This window comes from Phragmites australis, chromosome 21 (assembly GCF_958298935.1).
Source record: "Phragmites australis chromosome 21, lpPhrAust1.1, whole genome shotgun sequence".
NCBI lineage: Eukaryota > Viridiplantae > Streptophyta > Magnoliopsida > Poales > Poaceae > Phragmites > Phragmites australis.
The window spans coordinates 2,373,487-2,386,416 of record NC_084941.1 but is presented as its reverse complement, the minus strand read 5'-3'; positions in this window follow the sequence as shown (position 1 = coordinate 2,386,416).

Sequence of the window (12,930 nt, the reverse complement as noted above, 5' to 3'; positions counted from 1 at the left end):
GTATAGATCGTTTGTCCCAGTGTTGTAGTAATAAAATGCTGGACTTTTGCTATTGTTTTGGTTGGATACGTTCGATTCTGCACTATAAGAAACATAATTCCAGTCGGATCTAAATAGACGATCTCAATCGGTTGCTAAAAACCGATTTAAATACTCTTTTTACAGTCAGGTCATAAGCTCCACCATTTGAGATGGCCGAGAGGTGAAAAACACAGGTTGGATTGCCATCCCTAATGGCCATAAACAGTGAGAGGTCCGAGCCTATCTTGCTTCGTCCGCCGCGCTGTCCCGAGCAGCCATCCTGGCGTAGATCTCTTCGCCATCCTGCTCCTGCAAAATGTAGCACGTCTTAGAGCCAAAAATATAATGCGTCTTTGCAGATGAGCTCAAACGCATTTTTAGGGTCTTGCGTTCCATGGGCCTTGGTGTAAGCAAAATAGCCCGGTCAATCACTCTTCACACTGGCAATTTGCACCTGTGAACCTCTCACTTTCTAGTTGGGCATTTAGACAACATGCCACCAACATAGCATGGAACTTTAGCTAGGTAGATTGGGTAGGAAAGTCTGATCTAATGGAGCCCTCACTCTCAGCATGCATGCAAAAGGAATGCAAAGTTCCCGAAGTGTCAATAGGTGCTGCGTTGTGCGTAATGTTGTCATCGTTTGAAAGCGAATGAATGGTTCCTGATGTGACTGATGATCCATGGAGATCGGTAAAATATTCATCAAAATAAAAGGGAAAAGGAAGTGAACTTTTCAGTTGCTCGTGGTGTAGCAGTGAATATAATCCTTTGGAGAATGGCACCTGCAATAGGGTCCATCACTCTCACGATGTTCTTGATGCATGTCTGTCCAAACTTGCATGCCTCCTGGAAATGTGTGCACCTATTATCTAAAAAACAAATATGTGCACCTGGTCACAAGAATGGGAGAACCAAACGAAAATATTTAAAACTTTCAGCACATTGCTGCATGCATGAAAAGAAAAAAAATGTGTATTGTGTATGGGTTTGTTTGACGCAGCTAAAACTTATACTACTAGGTTTTTGTTAAAATGTGACTTTTGCTGAAACTTGCTTATGACTTTTGGCATTTACGAGAAATTTTAGGTTTTTAGCACACCAAAAGCTAGAAAAGTCGCTCTCAGACAGCTTATCGACTTTTAGTTCATTTCATCGGAAGTTAGCTTTTCAATTTTTTAAAAGCAATAATAAAAAACCTATTTATTTCAGCTTTTAGCTTCTGAGAAGTAGAAGTCAGCAATAAAATGAAATAAACATAGTATATATCTTCTTGCCAGGTGATTGCGATCTTATTATATCTCAATCACATTTGTAACCGTAAAAAGCTGTCCCCATAACCTTAAAATTCTATTGTTTTTATGGTGATGAGCTTGTGACGGTAAAAACGGTGGGACCGTAAAATCCGTTGTGTATTTTACGGTCGCGAGTCAGTGGCAGGCGCCTGACCATAAAAAGCTTAAGATTATACGGTTGGTTGGAAAAAGCTGGACCTTCGGATTCCTCACCACCCTATTTTTCTAAAGGAAAGAAATTTTATGAGATTCGATTTTATAAAAATACTTTTTCTTTATATGCCACGTGTCTCTTTCCTTCCTCTCAGTTATACGCAACAGCCGTTGGATTAGGGAAAAACGGTATAGATCAGAGTCTTGTAAGGATCTTTCGGTGAAGGGTCTTATACAATATCCTTCCAAGTTTAATCCCCAAAATCGTGACCCCTTTTTCCGCTACCCTCATCCCGATTCGAAACCGCTCCACCTCCGATCTAATATGTTGGTTTTTTTATCTAACCGTTGAGGAGGGATCCTAATGCATTTTACTGTAGCCCTTTGCAGTTGCTAGTTGCAACTGCAGAGGATCCCGATCGGGCTGTATAGATGATTCCTGAGTTATACATGCCATCTATTTAATGCAAATCATGACCTTCCTAATAGATCAGCAGTTAATATAGAAACACTAATATTAATGACCTTCTTAATACGTCAAAATAAGTAAACTAGCGAATTTGGAAACAATCTCCTTACCGAATTAAATATCACGGCAGATTAGGAGGGAATTAAGAATTACAACAAAGGGCAAAGACTAGAAGACTAATTAAGGAAAATATGGTATACATTTACTTTTTTTAAAAAAAATTGGTGTACATATGTACACCTATGCCCTGACTTGGGTCTGCCACTGACGCAGCCACTGATCCCTTCTTGTGCCTACTATGTCGGTACAGGTTTGGGAACAGATTGAGCTATCAGGGAAGTCCCTTGCAGGTAGCTAATATTACTTAGGGTCTATTTGTTTGGGTTTCTGCTTTTTGGTTTTTATGAAAAGCTGTGTTTTTGGTTTGTCTGAAAAGCTACTTTTAAAAATAGGATGTTAACTTCTATAATAATTTTTTGGTTTTTCAGCACATAACTTCTCGTAAAAACGTCTCTCAATGAGCTTCTCATCTTTTATTCATTTTTCTCAGAAGTAAGCTTCTAACTTCTCCAAAAATCACTTCTTCAAAACTCTATTTATTTTGGTTTCTGACAGCAACAGAAACAGAACAAGAAGCATAAAACAAACAGGACCTTAATATGAGTATCTTGCTTTCAATAAAAGCAGGCTATCCTTTTGTCTAAAATTCACGGCCTTACCATTATAAGGGCAGATACTAATGGAATCCCAAAAGATCATTTTTGTAATGTCAACAAATAATTTTCTGGCATAGCTGCTAGCTGTAAGATTTTCTGCTCTTCCCCATCTGATATACATTGCCATGCCGGTAGGCCTTGGCTTTTACTCATCCGCTACCCCTCATTCTTCTTCAACGCACCCCAAAAAAAAGAAAAAAATTCAAGCCAATGGAGCCTTCACGGAGGAATCTCTCTGCAGCCGTTGTCGTCTTCCTGCTCATTATGGCCGCCGGTACGTGAATGCATGATCTATATAAGAAGTCGCAACGTTCGGTGACCTTGGTTTCTTTGATGCTTTGGCCGGCTAACGTTTTTGCGTGCCCGTATGTACTTCGTGTCGTCGTGCGCGCGCGCGTTCATGCAGACATGGCGCGTGTTCAGGCGAAAAACTGCATGCCTCCGAGCGCCAACTTCCATGGGTGGTGCTGGTCGTCGGACAAGTGCGCGAGGACATGCAGAGAGGAGGGCAAGGGCTACACTGGCGGCAAGTGTCTCGACGTCCTCAACCGCCGCTGCTACTGCATCTTGCCGTGCGCGACGCCGGCGGCCGCGCCTGATGTGGATCAGGGCGGTGGTTCCAGGGGGTCAAGATTGAAGCAATACCCTGCCCCCGTATAGAACGTTTGCCGCAGTGTTGTGGTAATAATCTTCTATTGTTTTGGCTGGATCCCAAATGTGGTACCGGAGGGGTGCTCTTCGAGTACACTATAAAAAAACATAATTCCAATCGGATCTAAAAAGACGATCTCAATACTCTATTTACAGTCAGTTTATAAGCTCCACCATCTGAGATGGCCAAGAGGTGAAAAACACAGGTTAGGTTGCCATCCTGCTTCTGCAAAAGGTCCAAGCCTGTCCTGCTTCGTCCGCCGCGCTGTCCCGAGCGGCCGCCGCAACAACCCGTCGACGGAGAGAGGAATCGAAACTGCCGCCACCGACTCGCCGCTGGTACCCAATCGGCCGCTGCCATTCCTGCTCAAACATGAATCGAGAGTTAAAAGACCACAACAGCTAGAGCTCACCGTCCGCCCGCCGTCCTCGTAGTCGTAGTTCACGGCCGGACTCACTTTCCTCATCGTTGGTGATGCCTTCTGGCGTAGATCTCTTCGCCATCCTGCTCCTGCAAAATGAACACGTTCAGGGCGGATCCAGTCTAAAGAATGAGCGAGGGCATGATAGTTATTGTGTCTTTATAACTTCACGAAAAAAAGATAAAGCCTATTGAAACCCATAAAAAATAAGAATTTGAGCGGAGGCGTGTACACTCGCTCGCTCTACGCTGAGTCCACCCCTGAACACGTCTTAGTGCAAAAAAAATATAATGCATCTTTGCAGAGCAGCCAAACGCCTTTTCAGGGTCTTCTGTTCCATGGGCCTTGGTGTAACCACAATAGCCCGGTTAATCACTCTTCACTAGAGATAGCAACGGATCTGCCCGTGTTTTACTGGAACGGATCCGAACCTAAAACCCGATTTGCCAAACCTAATCTGAACCCGAAATCAATATCGAACGTAAAACCACCCCTGCCCCCAGCCTGACAGAGACCCAAAACCCGACGGGACCCGAAACCAATAGTGGGAGAGCAGCGCGAGTGAGCGGGGCGGGGGCGGGCGCTGGGTGGATGAGGTTTCGGTGACACCCACGGGTGAAAAAATAGACCTAAACCCGAACGCGACCCGAGTCGAGGCCCCAACCCGACCCGATAGCTTCGCGGGGCTATTTTTCCATCCGAACCCGCCCCTATCGGATCTAAAACCCACATGGACCCAACCCGACCGAGAAAATTACCATCCCTACTATTCACACTGGCAATATGCATCTGTGAACTTCTCACTCTCTAGTTCTGGGCATGCAGACACCATGCCACCAACATAGCATGGAACTTTAACGAATATTTTTTATTTTTTATTTTTATTTTTCAATATTTGCAAAAGTACAAATTCATTTTAAAATATTACATATCTAGACTACAGTCACTCTTCTAATAGGCATCATCTTTTTTAAAAATAAAGGCATCATCCATCCAACAGACACCTTTAAAAAACAAAAAAAAAACACTCCACTCTATTACTCTCAAAATTCAAAATACTATTAAAATAGTCATGAAAAATCAAAAAAGACAAATTTCATTGTAACCAGTCTAACAGACTGTGTACAATAAAATTTATCTTTTTTTTCTCATTGTAAAATCATATTTTTATAATTTTTTTAAAGCTCTCCTCTATAACATATATTTTTTCAGAATTTTTTATGACTATTTCGACATTGTTTTGAATTTTGAGAGGAATAGGACGTAATGTTTATTTATTTATTATTTTTTAAAGATCTCGTCTGTTGTATGGACGACACCTTGCTGTCGCTCAACCAACGGGTGACGGTAGCTTAGATATTCAATATTTTGAAATAAACATGTACTTTTGCAAATATTAAAAAATAAAAATATGAAAATAAAAAGATTCAAACTTTAACTGGTAGCTTGGGTAGGAATATCTGATCTAATGGAGCCCTCACTCTCAGCAGGCATGCAAAAGGAATGCAATGTTCCCCCAGTGTCAATAGGTGCTGCGTTGTGCGTAATGTTGTCATGTTTCAAAGCTGCTACTTGAGTTCCCGCAGGCCTGCTAGTTACGACAGCTGCTACTTGAGTTGCACCGTCCTCTCTAGAAGTCTATTGTGACAACATTAGCACCGTCTACCTCTCTATCAACCTAATTTTAAGCAGTAACAAACCAAACATGTGAACATCGACTTACAAGTCATCTGCAAATGTGTTCTCTTGGTGATGTTTGTGTTTTCCATGTGTCCATAACTCTTCAGTATGTTGACATCTTCATTAAAGATCTGCAAACTGCCAACTGCTATGTTCACGGATTTCAGGTCCAGTTTCAATGTCCGTGCTCCTCCCGGTTGACACTGCAGATGTTGTTGGAATGTACGTTAGGATCTGTCATAATCCCTTTTTAATTCCTGTGATTAGCAACCCTTCGTTAGTCTTAATTCCTATGATTGGAAGCCCTTCATTAGTCTTAATTCCTATGATTAGCAGCCTGTCATTTGTCTTAATTCCCATGATTAGCAGCCCTATATTAGTCTTAATTACTGCCTTTATGTATAGTATCTTTTGTAATTCTTGTGTATTTATACACCACGCTAATGAAGGAATATGCATTGCGTGCAAATTCTCTCCAAGCATTCAATCTATCAGTAATGGTATCAATTATGTACAATATCTTTTGTAATGCTTGTGTAATTATACACCAAGCTAATGAAGAAATATGTAAAGATGTCTAAATGGGCCGTGTTTACTGGGCCGGCTCGAGGCACGAAACTGTAGGCACGGCTCAGGCACGGCCCGGCCCGAGCCGAGATGGGCCGGGCCGGCACGGTACGAGGCCACGGGCCGTGCCTGGGCCGAGCGCGCGGCACGGCGGGCTGGCACGGCACGGCCCGGCCGAGTCGGGCCGGCACGGGCACGGCCCGGTCCACGGCCGGCACGGGCACGACACGGCCCGGCACAGCCCGGCTCAGGCACGGGTGGCCCAGGAGGCACGGCCGGGCCGGGCCGGCACGGCACGGCCTGGGAACGCGGCGGCCCATCACGGCACGGTCGGGCCGGCTTGGCACGCGGCAGCCCACGGCACGGCCCACCGCGGGGGGCACGGCCCGGCCGGCACGTGGGGGCACGATGGGCCGGCGGGGACACGCGGGTTAACGGGTTAAACGGGCCGGCCCGTTTAACCCGTTAACCTGATATTTTTGAATTTTATAGCCGTTTTGTGACCGTTTGAGCTCCAAAAAATTCAAAAAAAATTACAAAAATCACCATTTTCACCTATAAATAGAGGAGCACCTTGCCCTTCCATTCCACACCAGCAACACCATTTTCTCTCTTGTTTCCTCCTCTCATTCTTGTCTCAAAGTTCATGAGAATTAGCGATAATTTGGCAAAATTAGTTTGAATTGTTGCAAAAAAATCCGAGCAATTCCAAAATCGTCATCCTGCTGACTTGCTATCTTGAAGTTGAAGAAATCTTGGTGATTTTTTTGCATCGTTGTTGAGTCTTATTTTATTATTAGTTTTATTACTTGATTATTTCTAACTCTGAATATTTGCAATTTTTGTAGTGTCATTCGACATTGATCATGGATGCCGGTGATCATGATACATCCATAGATCATGATTTTTTTTCTCCAAGGACTCACAGGGGACTACGGCACCTTTGATACCAGTGCTGCAGGTGATGATGGACCCGACGGTGAACCTCCGGTTGGTTCACATCCAGATCCAAGTGATGCAGCAGCAGTTCCATCGTCAGGCTCTACAAGTGCGCACACATTAGCAAGCAGCGGGTCTAAAAGATCAAGAGCCGGTACTTCTGAAGTTTGGTAAGACTTTGAAAGGATCTACAAAGAGGAAGATGGGGTAAGTGTCAGGTATGCTAGGTGTTATATTTATAAAAATGAATTATCTGCAAAGCCCTCGGGTGGAACGGGGCACTTGAAGAGGCACGCCATAAGTTGCAAGCGAAAGAGTGGAGCAGCCATGAAGCAGACGGTGTTGCAGTACAACCCCGACGGCTCTGTTCATCATTGGGAATACGACTCTACCAATGCTCGAAAAGAGCTATGTCGTTTCATTGCAAGAGCGGATCTACCACTCAATATCGGTGAGTCTGCTGCATTTGAAGATTACATTAAGCAAGCTCATAATCCTAGGTTCACGCATGTTTCTAGACAGACAACTAGTAGGGATATGGTAAAATACTACAATACGTGTCGTAGCAAACTTAAAGAAATGTTGCAAACATGTACATTTTCAGTTGCTTTGACCTCGGACATATGGGCAGGTAGGGCTAGAGAGGATTATCTTAGTGTGGTTGCTCATTTTGTTAATAATGATTGGGAATTAGAAAAGAGAATAATAGGTTTTCGTTTGATTGACAACGCGCATACCGGTGAAAATATTGCTGAAAAAAATATCTCAAGTAGTTGCAGACTTTGGCCTCACGAATAAAATATTTTCTATCACTTTAGATAATGCCGGTGCAAATTCTAGAGCTATGGATATTCTTACTCCGTTGTTTAGTACTTATGCTGAATCTTTCTTGTTACATCAACGTTGTGCTTGTCATATTATCAATCTTATAGTAAAATCCGGTTTGAAGAGGTTATCGCGATACTTAGAAGATTTTCGTACTGCAATATCTTTTGTGAACCCCTCTAACCAACGAATTGTAGCATATAAATAGTATTGTGTTGCAATGGGTGTGCGTCCACGTAAGTTTGCTCTGGACATGCCGATGAGATGGAACTCTACTTTCTTGATGCTTAAAAATATTATACCATATAAGAGCACATTTGGTGTGTTTATTCATACACATTACCATCAGCATGGGGGTCAAACTTTACTCACGGAAGCGTATTGGTATGTTGCTGAAAGGATACTGGAGTTTCTTGAATTTTTTTATGATTCAACTGTGAGTTTATCAGGAGTTTATTATCCAACATCTTGTTTAGTAGTGCATAATATTGTTGAAATTGCTACTCATTTAAACAACTATGAAAATGATAATCTTCTAAGAGATTGTATAGTTCCTATGAAATCTAAATTCTTAAAGTATTGGAAAGAAATTCCTTTGTTATACGCCTTTGCCTTTATTTTAGATCCTAGAGCTAAAATTGCAGCTTTCTGTAGAGTTCTCGCAATTCTAGGTGATGCTCTTGGCCATGATTATTATAATTATTATACTAATATTTGTTCTAAGTTATTCGAAGTTTATAGTAAATATGAAACAAAATATGGTGGAGTTCGCCTGCAACGACCTCCACTAGCACCCACAACAAGTAAGAAGACAACAACGTGGGGGAAAATATTTGGTGCAGGTTCTTCATCAAGAAGTTCAGACTCTTCGTCACGATCGTCTACGGGCACCGGAATTCCAACATCCGGAGGGGAGCTAACTACCTTCATCGACAGTGACGTTATCAGCCACGAACAAGAAAACTTCAACATACTTCAATGGTGGCATGAGCACAAGACGAATTATCCAGTGCTTTCACTGTTAGCGCGAGATTTGTTAACGGTTCCTGTATCTACAGTTTCTTCTGAGGCTGCCTTCAGTCTTACAGGAAGGATAATCGAAGAGAGAAGAACAAATCTGTCAAGTGAGATGGTTGAAATACTCACCATAGTAAAGGATTGGGAACAAGCTGAAGCACGAATGCAACACATTGCAGAAAATACTGAGCTTGAAGAATCATTCCAAAATTTGTATCTAGATGCTGATGAGAACGTGTAATTTTAATTTTTTTGAGCTAGGTTGTACTCTTTTTTCCTTTGCTAGAAAGGTTTTTAATGAGGCAACTTATCAATAAAGATTATTTTTAGAATTAATCATGTGCCCCTATTATTTCTAAGTTTTTTTATTCATGTTTTTTGTTTATTTTTTTAAAATACCCCCCGCGGCCCCACCCCCACCTACCTCTCCTCTCATCGTGGCCTATAAATACCATCTACTCCATGTATTCTCATTGCCCACCCTGCCCACCCATCTCTCTTTTTCTATTTGCTAGCCAAGTAGCCAGTAGTCACTTCACATCAAGAAACCAATTCCATATTTCAATTCATGGATCAAGACGCTGAGAACTCACGTGCATGGTCATGGGTGTGGCAATATTTTGAAAAGGTCTTCAAGGAAATTAACGAGGAACAGGTAAGATTTGCTAAGTGTAATATATGCAGCATAGAAATAGGTGCCAGATCTCCACATGGAACGGGACACTTGAGGAAGCATATTAAAAATTGCAAGCAAAATTCTGGGGTTTCTAATGAAACCATATAATTTTCGGAGCATAATCATTGGTTGTACTCTTTTTTCCTTCTAGTAGAAAGGTTTTTAACGAGGCAACCAATCAATAAAGATGTTATGTATTATTTTCTATATTTTTTATTGTTTTTTGGAATTTTTTAGCTATTATTTTTGATTTTTTTCTATTTTTTTAGTGCTGACGGGCCCAACGTGCCTCCACCGTGCCGGTCGGGCCCGTCGTGCCTTCCCGTGCCGACCTGGCCCGTCGTGCCTCCACCGTACCGGTCAGGCCCGTCATGCCAAATGGGCCTGTCGTGCCTCCACCGTGCCGAACGGGCCCATCGTGCCGACCAGGCCCATCGTGCCGACCGTGCCGTGGGTCGGCCCGGCACGGCACGGTGACAGTTGGGCCGTGCTGTGGGCCGACGGCTCGGCACGCGGGCCAGCACGGCACGGCCCGTAACAGTAGATGGGCCAATCGGGCCGTGCCAAGATAGGCCCGTGCCAGGCCGGCCCGATTGGCCCATTTGGCCATCTTTAGAAATATGCATTGCGTGTAATTCTATCTAAGAATTCAATTAATCTATCAGCAATGTAAACAATTAATTTTTTGGCATAGCTGCTAGCAGTAAGGTTTTGGAGCATCCTTTAATTTCTGCTCTTCCGCATCTGAGAGCCTTATGGCCCGTGTATCACCGACAGCGGAGTATTATTTTGGTCGAATTTAATTAAAAAAATTGCACTATTTGATATGTGATTTTGATAAAAAAAAATTCTATATATTTCAAAACGAAGGGAAGTTGGGCTTTCTTGTGCTGATATAGGAGCGTGAACTCAAAACCTGCAAAGAAAAGTAAGGAGCATACCTCATTTTACAAAGCTAGTGCCATAATTGCAATATATATGGAACCTGTGAAATTAAAATCTCATACTGATGGAACGGAAAATATCATACTAAAGTAAGTAATGAACTTGATAGAATCCTGATATTCTAAAAGAAAATAGTTGTACGTAATTTTAAGTTGTTAGAATGGATAACTTACATGTGAGAACCTGAGTAGAGCAATGTGTTCTCTGTTTCGAGCTACGTCAGAGGTAAAACGTCATAATGAATCATATTATAATCCAATCATCTTTATATGATGGTACACTCATCCTTCCTTCCGTCTAAATGAAAATCTATGTTTGGAGATAACAATACAACAAAAAGTGGGAAAAAACACTGAACCAACCGTACTGAAAGTAGAACTCTAATAGTAAAACAACTTTGTTAAACCTTTTTTAACCATGGCTGATATGCAATAACATTTTGTAAAATAGTAATGTACTCACATGGCCATATTTCCTGCAAATCTGTATCCTGAAATTATACAATGTGATGACATGTAAGAGGAACACCTAGTTCAGTAAATCAGCTTAAGTGGGCACAAAGTTTTGCTAGATCTTACCATACAATTGATTACCTGGTAGAAGTCATTTGCAGCTAACTAAGATATATATGTTTTTGAAATCGCTGAAAACTAAAAAATATCTCAAGTCTAGCTGCGCTGCAAAACTAAGAGAAAGTTTGTATATTTATGCCTAGAGACTTAGCATCTACTAAAATTGCAAATTGCATCAACCTAGATGATGGATGCTTGTAAAAATATAACAGAGGAATTACCTAGTTAGGTCTGAAGCGGTATTTTATACGTCTGGTCGCGGATCCATTTAGTAATACTTTGTCAGCACATTAATACAACAAGTAGGTCGTACAAAGAAAGCATTGATACTTTCTTGTATATAGAACACAAAAGTATACACTGGCAAAAAAACACTATACTTTTCTCGACTTCTTACAGTTGGCTTGGGTGCTATGGGCACGTGGGAGAGCACTGCAGAATGGTTCACAACACACCTACTATTTGACCGAGCAAAGTTTTATGAGAAGGGCTAGAGAGGCTAGAAATGCTATTATCACAAGCAAAAGTTGACAACATAATTTAATGAGGATTTTCTGAAAATATTCTGGGCTATCATTGTAGATGATTTTTTATGAGTTATGTGAACAATACATGGAAATGAAAAGAAAGAATAATGTACGCTGTTTTCAGAGTCAAAATAGTTGCCATCCTTTGTATTAGAGTCGGTTTTATTTTCATCAGCCTTGTCATCAACGTTATCATGAGGAATATATATGCTAATATGAATCATATTAGGTCAAGGAAGAATAGATAGATGGATTGCTTATGTCTAGAATATTGTGGAAACAAAGAGGAATAATCAAGTGGGTTGAACTGTAGAATCAAGTTGCTAATTATACAGATCACAGTGAAAAGTCTAATGTTTGATGGAAATCATATGAAGACAGGTTGGGTATATCAGAGTTTGAAAAAAAAATCTTTGATCGAAGTGATCTGATTGCACCAGTAGGTCTAGAGAGGCTGGAAATGCTATTCTGAGCGGAAGAAATTGACAACATAATCTAATGGGGATTTTCTGAAAAAATGTTGGGCTGTCAGTGTAGATGATTTTTATGAGTTATGTGCCATACGGTGCCTAACTGTTGTTTAGATGTGATGTCCAATTAACACTATGTGCATAAAAAATCCTGACATTTGTAACAAAATGGACTTTCCCTTTCTAATTCTAGTTGGCAACTGAAAATTTATCAAGCAATATGCAGTTGCATCAGTCCACTAATTAAGTAATTATACAAATTGACATGCACATTCTCAAGTCCTTACTGAAGACAGCTTAAATCAATTGCATTGATATTACTTCAGATTCCAAATAAAAATGCCGTGTGACATAATCTAGCAAAAAAACAGAAATCAGAACCTGGTGATCAGAATTTTGGAAGCCATAATTGAGTGATGCCAAAACTTGGCTTAAATGGTACTTTAGAATTACATGGAACATGGTTTAGTTAGGCATACATAAATAGATCTAGAAAAACACATGAAAATGTATTTAGCATCAATCCAGTTGGATCCCATTGGCTCATATTACATGGAGAAATAAAACTGTCTAATATTCATTGTTTAATCACGTTAAACAATGGAACTGAAGTCCAAATCAAACCATATCACAAGATCACCATATCCTAAAAGAAGAATGGAATAAATCAAACCTCGAGAAAAACATAATAACAGTTTAATCATAGGAAAGAAAGAGCAAAAAATGTGTCTTGATTTTGTGCAATCTGAGCTTACATTCATTTTAGCTTGACCGCATCCAGATTTGGTAACCAGACTCACATATATCACAGGAAGGGCCGAAGTCGAAATCATGTAGCACACATGACTCTTCTTTGGTTTGATGGGAAGCAAACAATTTGGAGGTCAAAGAAACAATGAAGAAAACATGCAACTCATCTATGCTCTTCTTTTGATTCTCTCCTTAGAAACTGAAAAAAAAAACTAATTTGATTGAGGCCAATAAT